Raw genomic sequence first — 15855 nt, 5'->3', positions numbered from 1 at the left:
CGCCCGGGTCTCCAGGCCCGAGCGCAGCCCCAGGCGGGCGCGCCCCGCGGGCTCCAGGCACACGCCCCTCACCTGAGCGAGCGGGGCGCGCAGGCGCTGAGCGCTGGGGCCGCGGCCGGGAAGCCTCAGCCGGGCGCCCGCACGAGTTGGACAGTTCCGGGGCTGCGCCGGGCCGAGCTGTCGCCGGCGCCACCGCCGCTGGCACCGCCCGGGCTGCAGCAGCCCGCGGGAGAGCGTCTGCGCGGGGTCCCGGGGCAGCCCCGGCGGGACAGCCGCAGCCGCCGGAGCCCGAGCAACAGCTTCCCCGCGGACGCAGCCGCTGCCCCCCGCGCCAGTCGAGGTAAGCGCCGCCGCCCAGCTCAGCCCAGCTCAGCCCAGCTCAGCCCAGCCGCGCGCCCCGGGGTCGCGGCCCCCGGCCGCCCCCGCAGAGCGAGCCCGCACCGGGGCGCGCAGCCCGAGGGCATGGCCGGAGCCCCCCTCCCGGCAGAGTTTGCACTTTGTCCCGCGGTCCCACTTGTGGAGGAGGAAGCCCAGGCGCCGCTGGCCCGGGCTGTGGGGTGAGGCTCCTGCGAGCCCCTGGAGTTAAGAGTGGGTCGTGGAAGCCAGGGCGGTGGCGGAGTCCCCGGTGCAGGCTCCCGGGCTGGGATTCCCAAGGACGGTGGGAAGGGTGGAGACGCGGCGAGGACACGGAGAGTGCCCCTCTGTGGTTAGCCGCAACGCCTCCGCCACCCCGGCTGGGAAGTTTGGGGCTTGACGTCTCTCTCTTCATTACAGAGAAATTGGTAGTTTGGAGACGGAGGTGTGGGAGGAGGATAGCTTGGGGTCGCGAGAGAGTTCTGCCACCGAGCGAAGGTGAAATTGGGGGCGGCAACGCAGAGGGAGGTCCCCAAAGTTTGCACTTGCTGGGAACCCAGAGGGGAGCCTTGGGTACCCAGCGCTGGGTGAAGGTGTCAGCAGAGGATGGGAGGACACTGTGGGGCTGCGGAAGGGACTAGGTGAGGGGAGGGGGGACCATCTGCTTAGACTCTGTTATTTGCGGGGGCCTCTGGGGAGAAGGGATAGCTGGCAGGACGAGGCTTCCCAAATGGTACACCAGGCTCTAGAGGACAAACAGTTTTTATGGTGAACCTGGATGGGGATGTTATGGTCCTTCAAGGAAAATAAATTGTCATCCAGCCCCCCCTCCCCCCGCCTCCAGTACAAAATAAACAATTTTGGAGTGCTTTCAAAAGTTCTTGGATCAGAAGATGTTATCTTAATTTTCATACAAAGACGTATTTCCAGTTCACCTTGGTTTTGCTTTGCTCAGGTGCATCACATCAAGGTAAATGAATGCAAACTTCAATATAGAGGAATAGATGCTCAAATTGAAGAAAACATTGGTTTTTTAGGGTTCTCCCTAAAGTTTGGAAGCTGGCAGCTTCTGCACAGTGCATGAAGCTGTAGGGAATGCATTTATCAAATTAAAAAGAAGGCTTTTTGTAAAGTCAGTAGATTACATCTTAGATAAAGTTAAAGGTTTGGGATTGAGGGAAGTCCCTTAAATATTTCAGGGCCGGATTTCACCAGTTTTCAGTCGTTTCATCTTATTTTGATGCTGTGTGTGCAGTGTGTGTGTGCTGTCCCTTCCCTGTAATAGATGAATGACCTTAGAATGCATATACTGCATTGCAAATTATTTGAGAATTTAAGGTGAAAAAATATTTGCTTGGTTACAGTGTTGTAGTTTGGATGCTATATTCCCATAAATCAAGTATTTGTGGATTTATAATTTACACTCCTACTCATTTCCAAAAGTGATTGAGGAAGCTTGGAATGAAAACCACAAATCAAATAGCTATTCTTGTAGATCTCCTTGACCTCTCTTGGATGCATTTGTAGCAAAATGCCTCGGAGAAGATGAATTTTCTTAACAAAGAAAAAATTACCTTCCTCTCTCTAATCACTCTAGTGATGCAAATGTTGTGCAGTGTAATTCTTTATGCCCTTCATTTGCATCGTATTATTTTTATATTACATAAGTAAGGCTCTCTTTATAGAAGTTTAGTAACCACTAAGGAGCACCTATATTACAGAGAACAATGTTGATGTTTCACAGGATTTACTAATGCACAAATTCACAGACCACAAAGAAAACAATGAAATTAATATATCCTTCTTGAACTGGGGCAAAAGGGAAACCAAGGGAGGTGTTTTCTCTGCAGTTAAACCAGGGAAGGACCTGTCATTAGTACTTGTCATTACAATCGTGGCCAATTAGTAAAACCTGTCAGGAGCTGGAAGATAACTTTACAAAATATAACTATTATATGAGGATCTATTGAACTATGTCAAATGTTTTCTTAGCATTCTTTTTCTCAGGCTAGTTACCTGGCTCAGAGACAGAAAAAAAAATCTTGCAAAACAAGCGCAACTCCAAAAGTGAAATGTCTACATAAAATAACTCTGTGTGGAGCCAGCTACCAGGGAAGAGACAAGAATCTTTAATCTTTGCACTGCACCTCTCTCCCCTCCCCCACCCCTATTCCCTTTTAGATATTTTTTTTCTTCTGGTTGAGTTTGTTTGGTTTTTACAGTAAAAATTAATATTATAAAATACTAGCAGTTTACTCCTCACTGAAGTGACTGCTTTATTTGTAACAATCTTATACAAAGAAATAAAGAACAAAATTGACTTTCTGTTGTTCTTATAAGATTCTATGTCCTTGAAGATCTAAAGTATAATAAGTATGTTTGTTCCAGTTTCCGAACACTTGTGTTCTGGGTTTTAATGTGACATCCCAGCATCTTCCACATACTGTTTCACTGTCTGTTTTTCAGTCTTTTCTGCCTCCCGTCTCTGTTCATATGTCTCAATATGGTCTTTTTATGCATGTATATGTATATATACACATACATAAACACACACATACATATATTTATCTGGCAGATTTTCCTTGATCTTATTTGCTTTATAATGTCCTTGCTATTTGCCTGTTGCTTTTTTATATTGACTGGTATCCTTTTATTAATGCTGTATTATTTTCCTAACGTTACAGTTCTGTCTGCATTTTTACTCCAAAATTTCATATTTACATTTGGAACCACCTAGGATATAACTTTAAAATACTCTCCAGGACCTCAAATCTAACAGGTCTAAACTCCAATAAGCTGCTTTGTCCTTACGTGAATGGGAATTACTGTCAATTTCTGTATCTCTCCCTGTCACCCAGGACCTTCCCAATATATCTCCTTTCCACATGTAATTCACAGATAATTCCCATAGATTCAATCTCTGCAATGCCTCACAGAGCCTGCTTCTCCATCTTTGTATTCCCAGAATGTCTATCCTTGTTCAGACTCTTCATATCTCTTTCTAAAAACTAGCATGTGGTCTTCCTCACTGTTTTCCACCTCTACTCTCATCTCTAATCCAGTTTACACTTGGCTTATACAATATACTTCTTCAAGCAGAGCAACACTCTGTCTCTGAGTAATAAGCCTTTCCCCAGTTTCCTACCAAATGATATGCAAACCTCTCTGACATTTAACACCATTTCCAGTCTAGGCCACGGTAGTGCTACATCTTTACTTTGATCTTATTGGTGGTTCATTCATTTATACATCTATTGAATGGATATTTGAATATCTGCTACTTGTCAGGTAAGCTGTAGGTAATATTTTAAGGGTATCTGTGTATTGACTCTGATATGTTTTAACTTTTATTTTTTCAATGTGAAATTGACTGTTAAAATAGAATGTTATGTTTGTTGAAATGGGACCCCAGCAATCCCATAGATCTTGACCTCCCCTCCCTATCTTTAGTAAGTCTCTGAGGCATCTTCATATATTGTCTTGAAATAATTTGAAAACACTTAAAGATAGTGTTTCCCCACCACACAGCAGGCCTCTGAGTTCTGCATCTTTGCTGGTGCTATTCCCTCTTTTTGGAACAGACCCTCTCTCCCACAACCATTTCTTTTTCTTTTTTTTTTTAAATTTATTTTCTTTTTTTTTAAAGATTTTATTTATGCATAAAGAACTGGGGTGCAGGCCAGAGGTGCAGGTGGGTGGGGGGAAGTGAGAGGATTCACCAGAGACTGAGTGGGGAGTAGAACAGGCAGATCTACTGAAATACACTCCTGAGAGGAGCAGTGGACCAGTCAGGAGAGGTCTGCTGCGCTGTGTAGGGTAGCTCCCTGGCTGGGGATGGAACCCATGCTGCAGTGGCTGCCAATAGCTGTGAGACTTAATCCCTTGCATTACCAGGAGGCCCATTCCCACAACCATTTCTACTTGTGAGAGTGCAGTTGCCAATTGGTACAGACTTCCTTACCTCCCTCTGAACAGCAGCTTTTGCTCCTCTATACCTTGTTACACGCTGCTAGACCTCCTCTTGGAGCACATGTCATTGTCTTCCTCCTTTATGTGTGCATTCTGCATTCTTCCCTAAAGGCAACTGCTTGTCATGTCTAACCTCAGACCTTCATTTTCTAAATTACCCAGTTCAGGTTCTGGCATATTATAGGGCATCAGTAAACAATTTAATTAGCAAAAGTGAATTCTACCTATTTCTCTAGTCCCAACTTCTGCCTGTAATAGCTGTTTTTAGAAACCCTCAACTTGGTTCTTATAATAGAGCCAGTGCCTCTCAATCTTGAATATGCATCTAAATCATGAGATCTTATTAAAATGCAGATTCTGGTTTAACATGTCTGGGATTGGACCCAAGATACTTCATTTCTATCAAATTTTCAGGTGATGTTGAAATAACTGATCCTTAAGCTACACTTTGAGTAGCAAATTAGTAAATGACACTTTGTTGGTTCAGGAGTTTCTGGCAGCTCCTGCCTCTTTGCCTAGTGAATTCCCTACAGTTAGTGTTTGCTTTGATCTTACTTTTTATTTTGAAATTACTTTAGACATGGACATGCTTTCCAGAGCTGAAAGAGAGGTTATTCCCTTAAATTTAGCCCTTATTTTTTGCTACACTACTGCAATGGCTTGTTTTCTCTATTGTCTTTTTTTCCTGCCTAGTTCTATCATTTTGTTATATATTTCTTCTCATCTCCTATTATTTTACAATTGTGACTGCTTGCTTTTCTCACACTGCTGTGATATCCTCCCCCTTTTTGGTCTCTCTGATTCTTGAATTTCTCTTCAGCTGTCTTGGCTGACTCCCGGCCCCAACTGTTTTCCTATTACTTCCAAAATGTTTTTATGAAAGGAGCACTAAAATAGGGTGCAAAGGACTCTAGCTCCTGTTCTGCTTTTACTGATAGAGTGAGACATTGGACAAAGCTGTTTCTCTTCTGTGTTCCTCACTTGTGGATGGAGGGTGTGAGTTACACAACTTCCTGGGTATTCCTACTTCAGTTCTGAGACCCCATCTGGAATGCTTATACAGGACAGAAGGGGCAGGTTGGGACAGGAAACAGGACAACCCGATAATGCTGATGTCGGTGTGTGCTCTGTTCTGGTGTTTCTGTTCTAGGTAAACTATCTGAATTTTTGTTATTGTCACACAACTTAGAGAAAGACTCATATCTTTTAAAGAAAACAAATATTCCTTGGCACTCATTAATCTAGTAGTTTTGAACCATGGAGTCACGCTAAAATCACTCAGGAGTTTTAAAAAAAAGTGATTTCTAAGCTAAGTAGAGGAATGATTTCATTTATTTGTGTTTTTAAAAGTTCCCTAAGTGATACTAATTTCCAGCCTAAGTGGAGAGCTAGTACTTAGAGTATCAAGTGAGTAAAGGCAATATAGAGTGGTGGTTAAGAACATAGCTTTGTGCTGAATCAGACTTTGTCTTTACTACTCATCAGCTTGGAAAGTGGAAAGTGGTTATTTAAATTCTCTGAATCTTGGTTTCTTCATCTGTGAAATGGGTTGATTTGGTTTTTATTTGGAAGACATGAGAGCCAGAACGTGTGGTAGAAACTGTGGTTGTTCAAGAAACAGTAGTAGTTTGTTCAAACAATTAACATTTATACTTCCCAAATCACTTAAGGGTTATCTCGGCTTGGCACAGATATCGCTTTACTTACCCTTTGTTTAGATTCAAGATATTTTGCACAAATAATCAGTTTGAAAGAAATGTATGAACATATTTTTCAGAAGTCAGTGAGAAAATACAGAAGGCATAGCTGTTAAAATGATCCATTTGATGCCATATCAACTGTATGATCTCGTAAATGATAGAGATGGATTAAAACACATGTCAGCTGATACAAAATGATGACTAAGATTTCATACCTACTTCATGAAAAATGACTTAACTCTTTAATAAAGACAGTTTTATCATCAGCATATAGCAAGGATTGAAATTCATGAGTCTATGAGAGCATTTTATTTTGGAAATAAATATGAATGTGTTAAGCATTTATATTTCTGAATTTATAATGGGAAATAGAATTTAAAAATAAAAAAAATCACATAGAGAGATGTCCTGTCGTTTATAGTCTGAAGCAAAACAACTTCTCTTTTGGATGAGATTCTGAAGTAGCCATTATGCTATCAGCAAAATAAAGATTGGATAAATAGATATATCCAATATTAAATGAGGACTTGTATTCACTCCCTCCCCCTTTTTTTTTTCTGTATGCATCTGAAAATAAATAAGAAGTGGTCAGTAATTCTAGTGGGCCTGGCGTAAGTACCCAATCATGAATGCGCTGTTATCCCTTGCATCTGGAAAAACTGCAGATGGCTGCCGTTTCTCAACTTTTTCTTTTGGAATAAAATGTTTCATTTCTGCGTTATTTACTTTTTGATCAGGAAGAGAATTTTCAATTAAATTTTCACCAATGTTTTTATTTCCGTATTTTGATGTGTAACTTTTTTATAACACAATTACTATGAAACTTTCAAAGGAACTTTTGAGTCACACTAAGAAAGGGCCCATTGTGAGAGATGATTAGCTAATTCTTTTAAATCTTTGCTTTAATATGCTCATCTGAAATTGTGTAAAATTCTACAGCGAGCTGTGGTTTTTGGTGTGTGTTAGTTAAGGTGGTCAGTCTGACAGTTAGCACATTATGTAATATTTTTGGTTTAGAAGCCTGCACTCTTGTTCAGCTTATACCTGATGCAAACCAGAATTCATATTCTCATTCATCTCTGTCTTAATAGATTGATATTTCTATGAAATATTAGCTAGGGGTATGGGAGTTACTGCTATTCAGCCAAATAAAATCATGGATTTTAAGGTTTAAAGAAATCTTAGTGCAAATTCCTCATTGACAAATTAGAAAAATGAGACCCAGAGAATTGGTAATACTTAAATTTTGAAACAAGTAAATTTAAAAATTACAAGTAAGGGAGGAAAACCTTTATGGGTATTAACATTAGATTTTAAATTTCATATAGAAATTGAATGACTCCTGTGATGTCCTTAGAATTGATACTTCAGAGGTAGGAAACTTTCCCTCACAGACTTAGGGAGAGTTATTACCCTGTATGTTAGAGAAAATATAAGGCTTAGAATGAGAATGCAAAGCATTAAATGCCATTTATTGGTGTGCAAATACACAAACTTGTACATAAACACAGGCATTTTGATTTTATACCTCTGAAGTATTTTTTAATAAATTGATCATTGAACATAGCCTTAAATATTACCAGGAAATGCTGATAATTAAATGTATCTCATTTATTTTCATTTTTTTGAACTATTAAAGATGGGAAGTAAAATAGTCTAGTAGTTGAGTTCAGATTCTAGATTCAGATTTTGTGGAAGTAAATTCTGCTCTTTCACTTATTGACTGTGTGACCTTGACCAAGGTACTCAACCTCTCAGTGTCCCAGTTTCTCAAGTTTAAGAGACAGTGAAACTTGAGCTTGTTATCAGGTAAAATGACAGAAATCATACAACATACTTAGCAAAGTTCTTGGTACCTACAATACTTAAAAGGAAGCCTTTCTATATATTAAAAATTTTAATAATATCAAGTACCTCATAGGTACACTGATTTTTTTTGCCAGGACATTGCAACTCTCATTTCTGAGTCTTCAGTTTGAAACTGTATTTTCAAGTAATATGTTTTATTTTCTCATCTACATTTCATCATTTACTTTAGGAGAACAATGAAATGAAAGAGAAAACAGAGGTATGGGATTGTCTGCTCTACAAAGACTTGAAAATTTTTAACTATAGGAAGCACAAGCAAAATTTTTTTTAAAGATTTATTTATTTATTTATACAAGCAATGGGTACAGTCAGAAGCACGGGAGGGTGAGAGAATTCACCAGAGCCAGAGTGGGGAGCAGAGCAGGCAGAAGGACCAAAGTACACTGCTGAGGGGAGCAGCGGGTGGCAGGAGAGGTCTGCGTGCCATGTGGGACCCTCCTCCGGTGACCAGGGAGCAGCCAGGGATCGAACCGGTGCTGCAGAGGCTGCGGGCAGCTTCGCAACCCAGTGCTCAACCGCTGCTCCACCAGGGAGGCCCATGCACAAGCAAATTTTTAATAACAAAATATGTAACCTGGCATCTAGGATTTTTGGAAAGACCGAGTGACTTAACTTGTAACTTCTGTATTCATGTGTTCCATGAAGTTGGTACAATTTTGGAAGTGACTTAAATCAGAGAGCTACCCAGGTATAAGTGCCAGCTTATGTAATCAGGGTCTGTGTGACAACAGTGAACCAAGGACATTTTCTTCTCTCAGGTACCTGGATTGTAGTTGAATTGACACCTTGGTGATTCATGTCCATTTATTTTAATAACTGGATTGGATTTTCTAAGTTGGAATTTAGTAAACAAAGTAATCAGCAAGAAAAAGATGTAATTGATGAACTATATGCAGCATTACCAGAAGAGCTGAAGTCCATATATACCTTCTTACTACATGCACAGTTTTTAAAATCATCCAGACTCAGAATGTGGAAGGTAGAATCTTAGTCTTGTTTCTCTTCTGCATAGCCTTCTCTTTGTGTCCATGCTTCTGATCAAACAGGCTGGCCCTAAACACATCTCTAGTACTGTGATTCTTAGTCTTTCACATGTAAATGAAACCTTGGAGAGCTTGCAAAAAATGCAGATTCTTGGAATTTACCTTTGAAGGTTCTGACTCACCAGGTCTGAGGTAAGACATGGAAATCTAAATATTTTATAAGTATCCCAGGTGATCCACATACTTGAAGATTTGTACAAGTTTTCAATCAAATCAGAATTACTGGAGTTCTTAGTAAAAGTTCAAAAATATGCCACGCTCAGTTCCTCCTTGCTGTATTAACGACAGCACACTTTTTCCTTAAGCTGCTAATTCCCATTTATAGCCGGTCACGGGTGAATTCTAGAGAACCAGCTTGTGTGCTCTCATTGATTAACGCTGGCCTTTCCCCACAGATTTTTGTCTACCAAGGTCCTCTATGGCAATGTGGACCACTGGCTACCTACCTCAGTATTTTATTATATAAATATAATATGTGTGTATGTAGATAGTTACATAGAGTCATTTTATATATATATGTGTGTGTGTGTGTGTGTGTGTGTATTTAATATATAGATATATCATGCCTCACCATCCATAAGCATATTTGTGTGCACAGATTCTTCTAGGCCCAAACCTCACCCTCAAATTCTAAAAGGAGGTAAAGCCCTGGAGTCAGAATTTCTCCTGGCTCCCCAGAAGATGATGATGTCTGAATAAAGTTCTCTAGCCAGTGCTCTGTGGAACTTTGCCTTTGCCTGCATGACTCACTATTTCAGACAACCCCAGGGGTTGTGGAAACCACATCAACTGCAGTGACCATATGGTCATTCCTGATACCACCGAGCCTACTGAATGTCAGCAGTGTCTTTTCCCTCTCACATCTCCAGGTTTCTCCCTTCTCTGTGTCCTGAAACCAGCCATTTCTCTCTCAGCTTTGTGGTTTTATGGTGGTACGCACAAGCTTCTTTCTCTCTGGTCACTTCCTGTCTTTCCTTTTCCATAGCTGCCAAGTAGAGCCCCACGTGGCCTGTGCCAAATGTCCAGATGTGGTGGCACACTTTCAAACTGCTGCTGTCCTAGCAGAGAGACCCCTTTAAGCCCTTCCAAATCCTTTCTTGCCTCCCTGATATAACTTACATAAGCAAATTTTAAATTTGTCAAGAATTTCACAGGTCCTCAAATTGGTTATCTTCCTCTTACAATGCTTTGGAAAAGGCACAGGGTAATGCACTCTTGCCTGATAAGGGGAAAAGGCAAGCTGATCTTTAGAAATGTTTGATTTCTTGTAATCATGTCTCTGAAGTATCAGTAATTATACCAAGTAAAATTGTTTACTGTGGGTGTGTAGCAATTCTGAGTCTTCAGGGTATACTCCAACAGGCTCATTTAAAAATGCAAAGTGTAGGGCCTCCTCGGTGGCGCAGCGGTTGAGTTCTGGGTTGCGAAGCTGCCCACAGCCTCTGCAGCGCCAGTTTGGCCAGCGGCGAGGGTCCCACATGGCGAGGCAGACCTCTCCTGTCTCGCCCGCTGCTCCCCTCAGCAGTTTATTTTGTCAGTCTGCCTGTTCTGTTCCATGCTCTGTCTCTGGTGAATCCTCTCATCCTCTGGCGAATCTGGCCTGTACCCTGGTTCTTGTATAAATAAATAAATAAATCTTTAAAAAAAAAAAAGGTAAATGTTGGCCACATGGCAAGTCTATTGTCTCACATTAGGAAAAATAATTCAAAGGCAACATCTGAACTGTTCCATGGGGATAATTTATGGTGGTTGTTTGATGGGTCCTCCCTGGAATCATTTTTTTAATTTTTATTTTTTTCAAGATTGATTTATTTGTGCATACAATAACTGGGGTACAGGCCAGAGGTGTGAAGGGTGAGAGGGTTCACCAGAGATAGAGTGGGGAACAGAACAGGCAGAATGACCGAAACACACTGCTGAGAGGAGCAGCGGGTGAGTCAGGAGAGGTCTGCTGCACCATGTGGGTAGCTCCCTGGCTCGGGATTGAACTCTGTGCTGCAGTAGCTGCGGATTGCTTTATAGGTTGTGTCTTAACTCCTTGCACCACCAGGGAGGCCCTGGAATGATTTTTAATAGTCACTGGGGCCTGTGATTAAATTGTACCTCTTCAAAGTCTCTCAGGGTAGCTCGCTTCTTAATTTCTCTCAAGCCTTACCATGACCATGAGATAGTGTGCATTAGGATCATGATTTCAGCACACTGGTTGAAGCCAATTTAAGCATTCTAGTATGAAGAAAGACACAAAGCAGAATCTTTGTGAGTCTCCCCACCCCCATGCTGCCATTTCCTATCTCCTCCAGTAACAGGACAAGATGCGTACTTCACCATCTGCTGTCAGATAAGATGGTAAGATGGTTTCAAAGACATGGCAGCTGCCTGAAAACTCTTGAAGGGATGACATGTGGACAAAGGAGTAGATTCATTTTTCTGAAGTTCTAGCAGGCATGATCAGATTTAGTGGGTGGGGTTATAGGGAGGCAGATTTCAATTCAGTATGAGAAAGAACTTTCTAATGATTGAAGTGTAATAGTGATATTTGGAGTTTCATGCTTGCTCCAGGTGAAAGGATGAGCTGGATGAGGATCAACCACCAGAAACAACATAGAAGGAATTTCAGCTTTAAACAGAAGCACTTTTGGATTGATGAGTACAATCTATGCTCTTCTTGGCATTATTGATAAATTAATTTGATGAGTGACTATAGGCAGTGAAGGAGGGCAGGTAAGAGAAAAGAAAGGGGAAGAGATGTTCTTAGACTCCTTAAATAGGAAAGAATAATACTTTATGTTTTTTCAGGTTGTAAGCACTTTACATTTATTGAGTATCTACAGATGCCAGAACATCATCTCCTTTAACAGTCAAAAAGGCAAATATCCTAGTGTGTCCATTCTTTGCCAGAATTTTGCAGTTGTTTTCATGCCTCTCACACATGAGTCAAACACGGTGCTCATCTTTGGGACTTCTCACAGACTTCCTGCATACCCATCTAACCTGAGCTTAACTCCTTGATAGTCTTTCCTTTTCATATCACTTTTTCTGTTTCTCTTATGGTAGTTGCAATGTTAGATTGTAATGACTGTTCTGTATTGATTGTATTGATTTTTCTCACTAGGCTGCGGAACAGACTCCTTTATTTATCAAGTTAATGACTATTTGAGTATCTGGCAAGCAGTAAGTGCTAATGTTTGTTGATTGCGTATTTGATTACTCTTTCCATCTTACTTCTCCTCCAAAACAAATATCTTTTATCCCTATGTTAAGAAACTAAAAACAGAATATGTTTTCTCCCTTGGCCCTATCTTTCCAATTCTAATCACATCTCAAATATCAGGGGAGGTGGGGAAGGTAGTAAAGAGAATAAAGCAGAAAAATTATCACTAAAATTAGAAAAGGGAAGACCATATTTTGCAGAGTTCCCTTACCAACCCAACTAGATGTATTGCCTTCAGGAACACTAGTGATAGGATGAGAAGAAATCCTGCTGAGTAACTTGCTATGTGACCCAAAACTAACCTGTGACCTTATTGCTGTTTCTTGCGGTAAAATGAGTTTGTCCAAATAGTTTTCAGGTACTCACTCAGGACTGGAATACTGTAACTCATGATCTCTTTTTTCCTTTAAAGATTATCTGAAGTCCTTTTCCTCTAAGAAGTAATTGCTTAGATAGACAAGTATCTAGAATGGTGCAGATTAGAAGCAATGTTGGAAGGTTATATTGGGATAAAATTGTGTTCTTGGTTATTCTATACATCAGGTCCTTGCTACATGGCATTGGGAGAATTATAAATCTCTTCAAGGTAAAAATCTTTCTGTAAAATGGGCGTACTATTCTTTACCTCACAGTGTTAGGACTCAATGAGATAATGTATATGAAGTACCAATCCTATACCAGAAACATAATGATTGCTTGGAAAATGATAGCTTTTATTATTTGGAAACAGTCTTCTCTTTCTTTCCTCATCTTTTTTCCATTCCCTGAAAGATGCCCACATTTAAGTCCTGAAGAAGTTTCTTTGACATGGGCTTTATTGTGCTTTTAATCAGAGTTAGCAGAGGACATTCAAGGCCTTTTCCTGCTGAGGCATTCAGTGCCTTCATGTATAACGGCCAAAAGAACAATCCATGTAATTAATGGTGGTTGGGAATATGTTTATTTGCATAAAAAACATTAATGTTACTGCATAGACACTGGGAGTGAGTGCAGAGTCATTTATGTTAATATCATATAGTGTATCACACCCAGCTGAAGATCCTTTATTTGAAAAAGCTTTAACCGCACGATGGTGACACAGCAACTCCCAAGTCTGACAATAAATAGACACCTTATAAAAATTTATGAAGTTCAGGTTATAAAGAACAAACTGCACATACCAAGTAGTAGCATTTCTTATTAAAATTATTTTATCTTTAAGTCTGTTGTATCCACATCACCTGTAGTAGAGGCTAGCACTATGGCTAGATTCATTAATGGCCTGTAAACTTTTACATGGGCTTTTTTTTTTTTTTAAATTTATTTATTTATTTGTTTGTTTGTTTGTTTTGTTTATATATGCACTGGGTACAGTCAGAAGCGCGGGAGGGTGAGAGAATTCACCAGAGCCAGAGCGGGGTGCAGAGCAGGCAGAAGGACCGAAGTACACTGCTGGGGGGAGCAGCGGGCGGCAGGAGAGGTCTGCGCGCCATGTGGGACCCTCCTCCGGTGGCCGGGGAGCAGGCGGGGATCGAACTGGCACCACAGAGGTCGCCGGCAGCTTCGTAACCCAGCGCTCACCCGCTGCGCCACCGGGGAGGCCCTTTTACATAGGCTTTTGAAAAGGGATGATAGTTTTACGAGATGTGATTTTCTCATCTTCCTAAATTAGATTATTTGAGAGTGTCACTGATGTAAAATTTCAATCCCAAGTAAATCTGTACCTCTGAGACCCTGTGCTGCCTGCTAACGGAGTGGAAATGGAGCATAATAAATCTGCCCTGAGCCCATTTCTCTCCAAACAACTCCGTAATTCATTCTTTTCTTGGTATCCATGACCACTTCTTTATGATTAATCAGTCTGCATTGGGATTGATTCCCTTCATGTGCATGCCCCCTTCCTGGTCCAGGACTGTCTTGCCTTTTGACATGTGGTGGTGGCTACAGGTCTCTTTCTAGAGCTGTGTGCTATCAAGAACCCTGGATCTAAGCTCTTCCTGATCACATGGCAAGCAGTTGCACTAATTATTGGTGGCCTGTTTGTTGCAGTCTATTTTATAAAAGATATTCTACTTAAAATAGGTTAAAATAGATAACAGTATCTCGAGAGTGTATCTACTGGCCCAGTGAATATTTCAGTTATTCTTTCCTGTGTCTCCCCTGAGGTAACGAAGAGCCTGCTACTAAAGCCACGTGTGTCTTTATTCCAGTCCCTTCTGTTTCACCCAGAGCTACACTTCTACATTGTTTCTAGGGCTTATCTCCCTTTGCTCTGGTTCAGCATTGCTATAGTTCAATGACACTAGCACCATTCACCATCACAAAACCAGAGTGACTGCAAGTGACTTGCGGAAAGCTTAGAAAAAAAAAGAAGCGTTTGGGAAAATTTCCTCCAAGGTGAAAAACGAACAGTCATATTGAACTGGGAATTAACCACATGTTCTCTAGTCCTGATTCCATTCTTAAAATTGTTGCGATAATTGGGTAAGGAATTTTTTATTGGCCTTTATTTTTAGTTACGTGTAAAACAAGGAGGTAACAATAGGTAAATTTTTTTTAAAGATTTATTTTATTTATGCATACAAGAACTGTGTGTCAGCCAGAAGTGGTGCGGGGGGGTAAGAGTTATAACCAGAGATAGAGTGGGGAGCAGAACAGGCAGATCTGCTGAAATACACTGCTCAGGGGAGCAGTGGGCAAGACAGGCGAGGTCTGCTTAGCTATGTGAGTTAGCCTCTTGGCTGGGCATCAAACTCATGCCAAATTGGCTGGCAATAGCTTGATAGCACTGAGACTTACCCCTGTGCCACCAAGGAGGCCCTACAATAGGTATATTCTAAAGGAGAAAATTCTGTAAATTATGAGTTAAATATAGGCATAAAAATTGTCCATTCTTTCTTCCTACAATTTAATTCAATAATTAGTATCTTCGAGACTAAGTTAATGGAAACTAGGACTTTGAAAAAAGAATTATCAGAGAATTGTGCTGTTCCACAGAGTATAGTCCCTGGACCACTCAGAAATAACTTCGTGTGGAAGGCCAGGTTATCTGCTGTAGCCTGGTCAGAGAGCAGTCACCTGCTGCTGCAGTTTGATGTGGAATATAAGAATGGAATGCTCTTGAGGCATAAAACTTCCAGCAGAAGCGACAGTTCAATTTCTTATTTTCTGGGCAAGAGTTATCTTTAACTTCAATGGTTTTAAAGACTATTAGTTGAATAACTCCTTAAACATTTTTTTTTAAATGCTTTCACCTGCATTTTTTCATTTACATTTTCTTCCAATTACTGAATTTGCTAAAAGACTATTTTTTTGCTTAGTTTCATAGAGGAGGAAAGTGAACCATTAAGAAGTTACCTACTGTTCCCGCCTGAGCATAGTTCAGTAGTGGCATATCAGGACTGGGGACTCACTGAGGACAGTGGGTTCCTGGTTCCTCTAGTTTGGTCTAAGGACCAAGAACATTACTATTACATGGAAACTTGCAGAATCTCAGCTCTCACCAGTTTAGAATTCTAGCTGTCTTGTTTGCATGTTAAAGTTTGAGAAATACAGAAGTATGGTCCACCTTCACTAAAATTTCTTTTCTGTTCCATGCTTCTCTGTCTCAGGGTCAGGCCCTTTGGGGTCACTGAGAGGCAAATTTGTGAAGAGATCATCTGCCCAATGTGCCTCAGGACAGCTTCCTGGACTTTGTATTTGAAATAAAATAAAAAGAACCCTCATTTAA

General features: G+C 40.9%; 1 protein-coding gene across 1 annotated transcript in view; it reads left to right on the top strand.

The window, feature by feature from the left end:
- Positions 1-287: 287 nt before the first annotated feature.
- ZNF385B (zinc finger protein 385B) overlaps positions 288-15855 on the top strand; it is a 366436-nt gene continuing 350868 nt past the window's right edge. The window contains exon 1 of the mRNA XM_054699900.1: positions 288-340. The gene's annotated coding sequence lies outside the window, so the exon portion shown is untranslated. The remainder of the gene's footprint in view (positions 341-15855) is intronic.

The sequence above is a fragment of the Talpa occidentalis genome, unplaced genomic scaffold (assembly GCF_014898055.3).
Source record: "Talpa occidentalis isolate TD23 unplaced genomic scaffold, MPIMG_talOcc4v2.1 talOcc4.3, whole genome shotgun sequence".
NCBI lineage: Eukaryota > Metazoa > Chordata > Mammalia > Eulipotyphla > Talpidae > Talpa > Talpa occidentalis.
The sequence above is the reverse complement of the archived record's forward strand: the minus strand, read 5'-3'. Positions and strand labels throughout refer to the sequence as shown.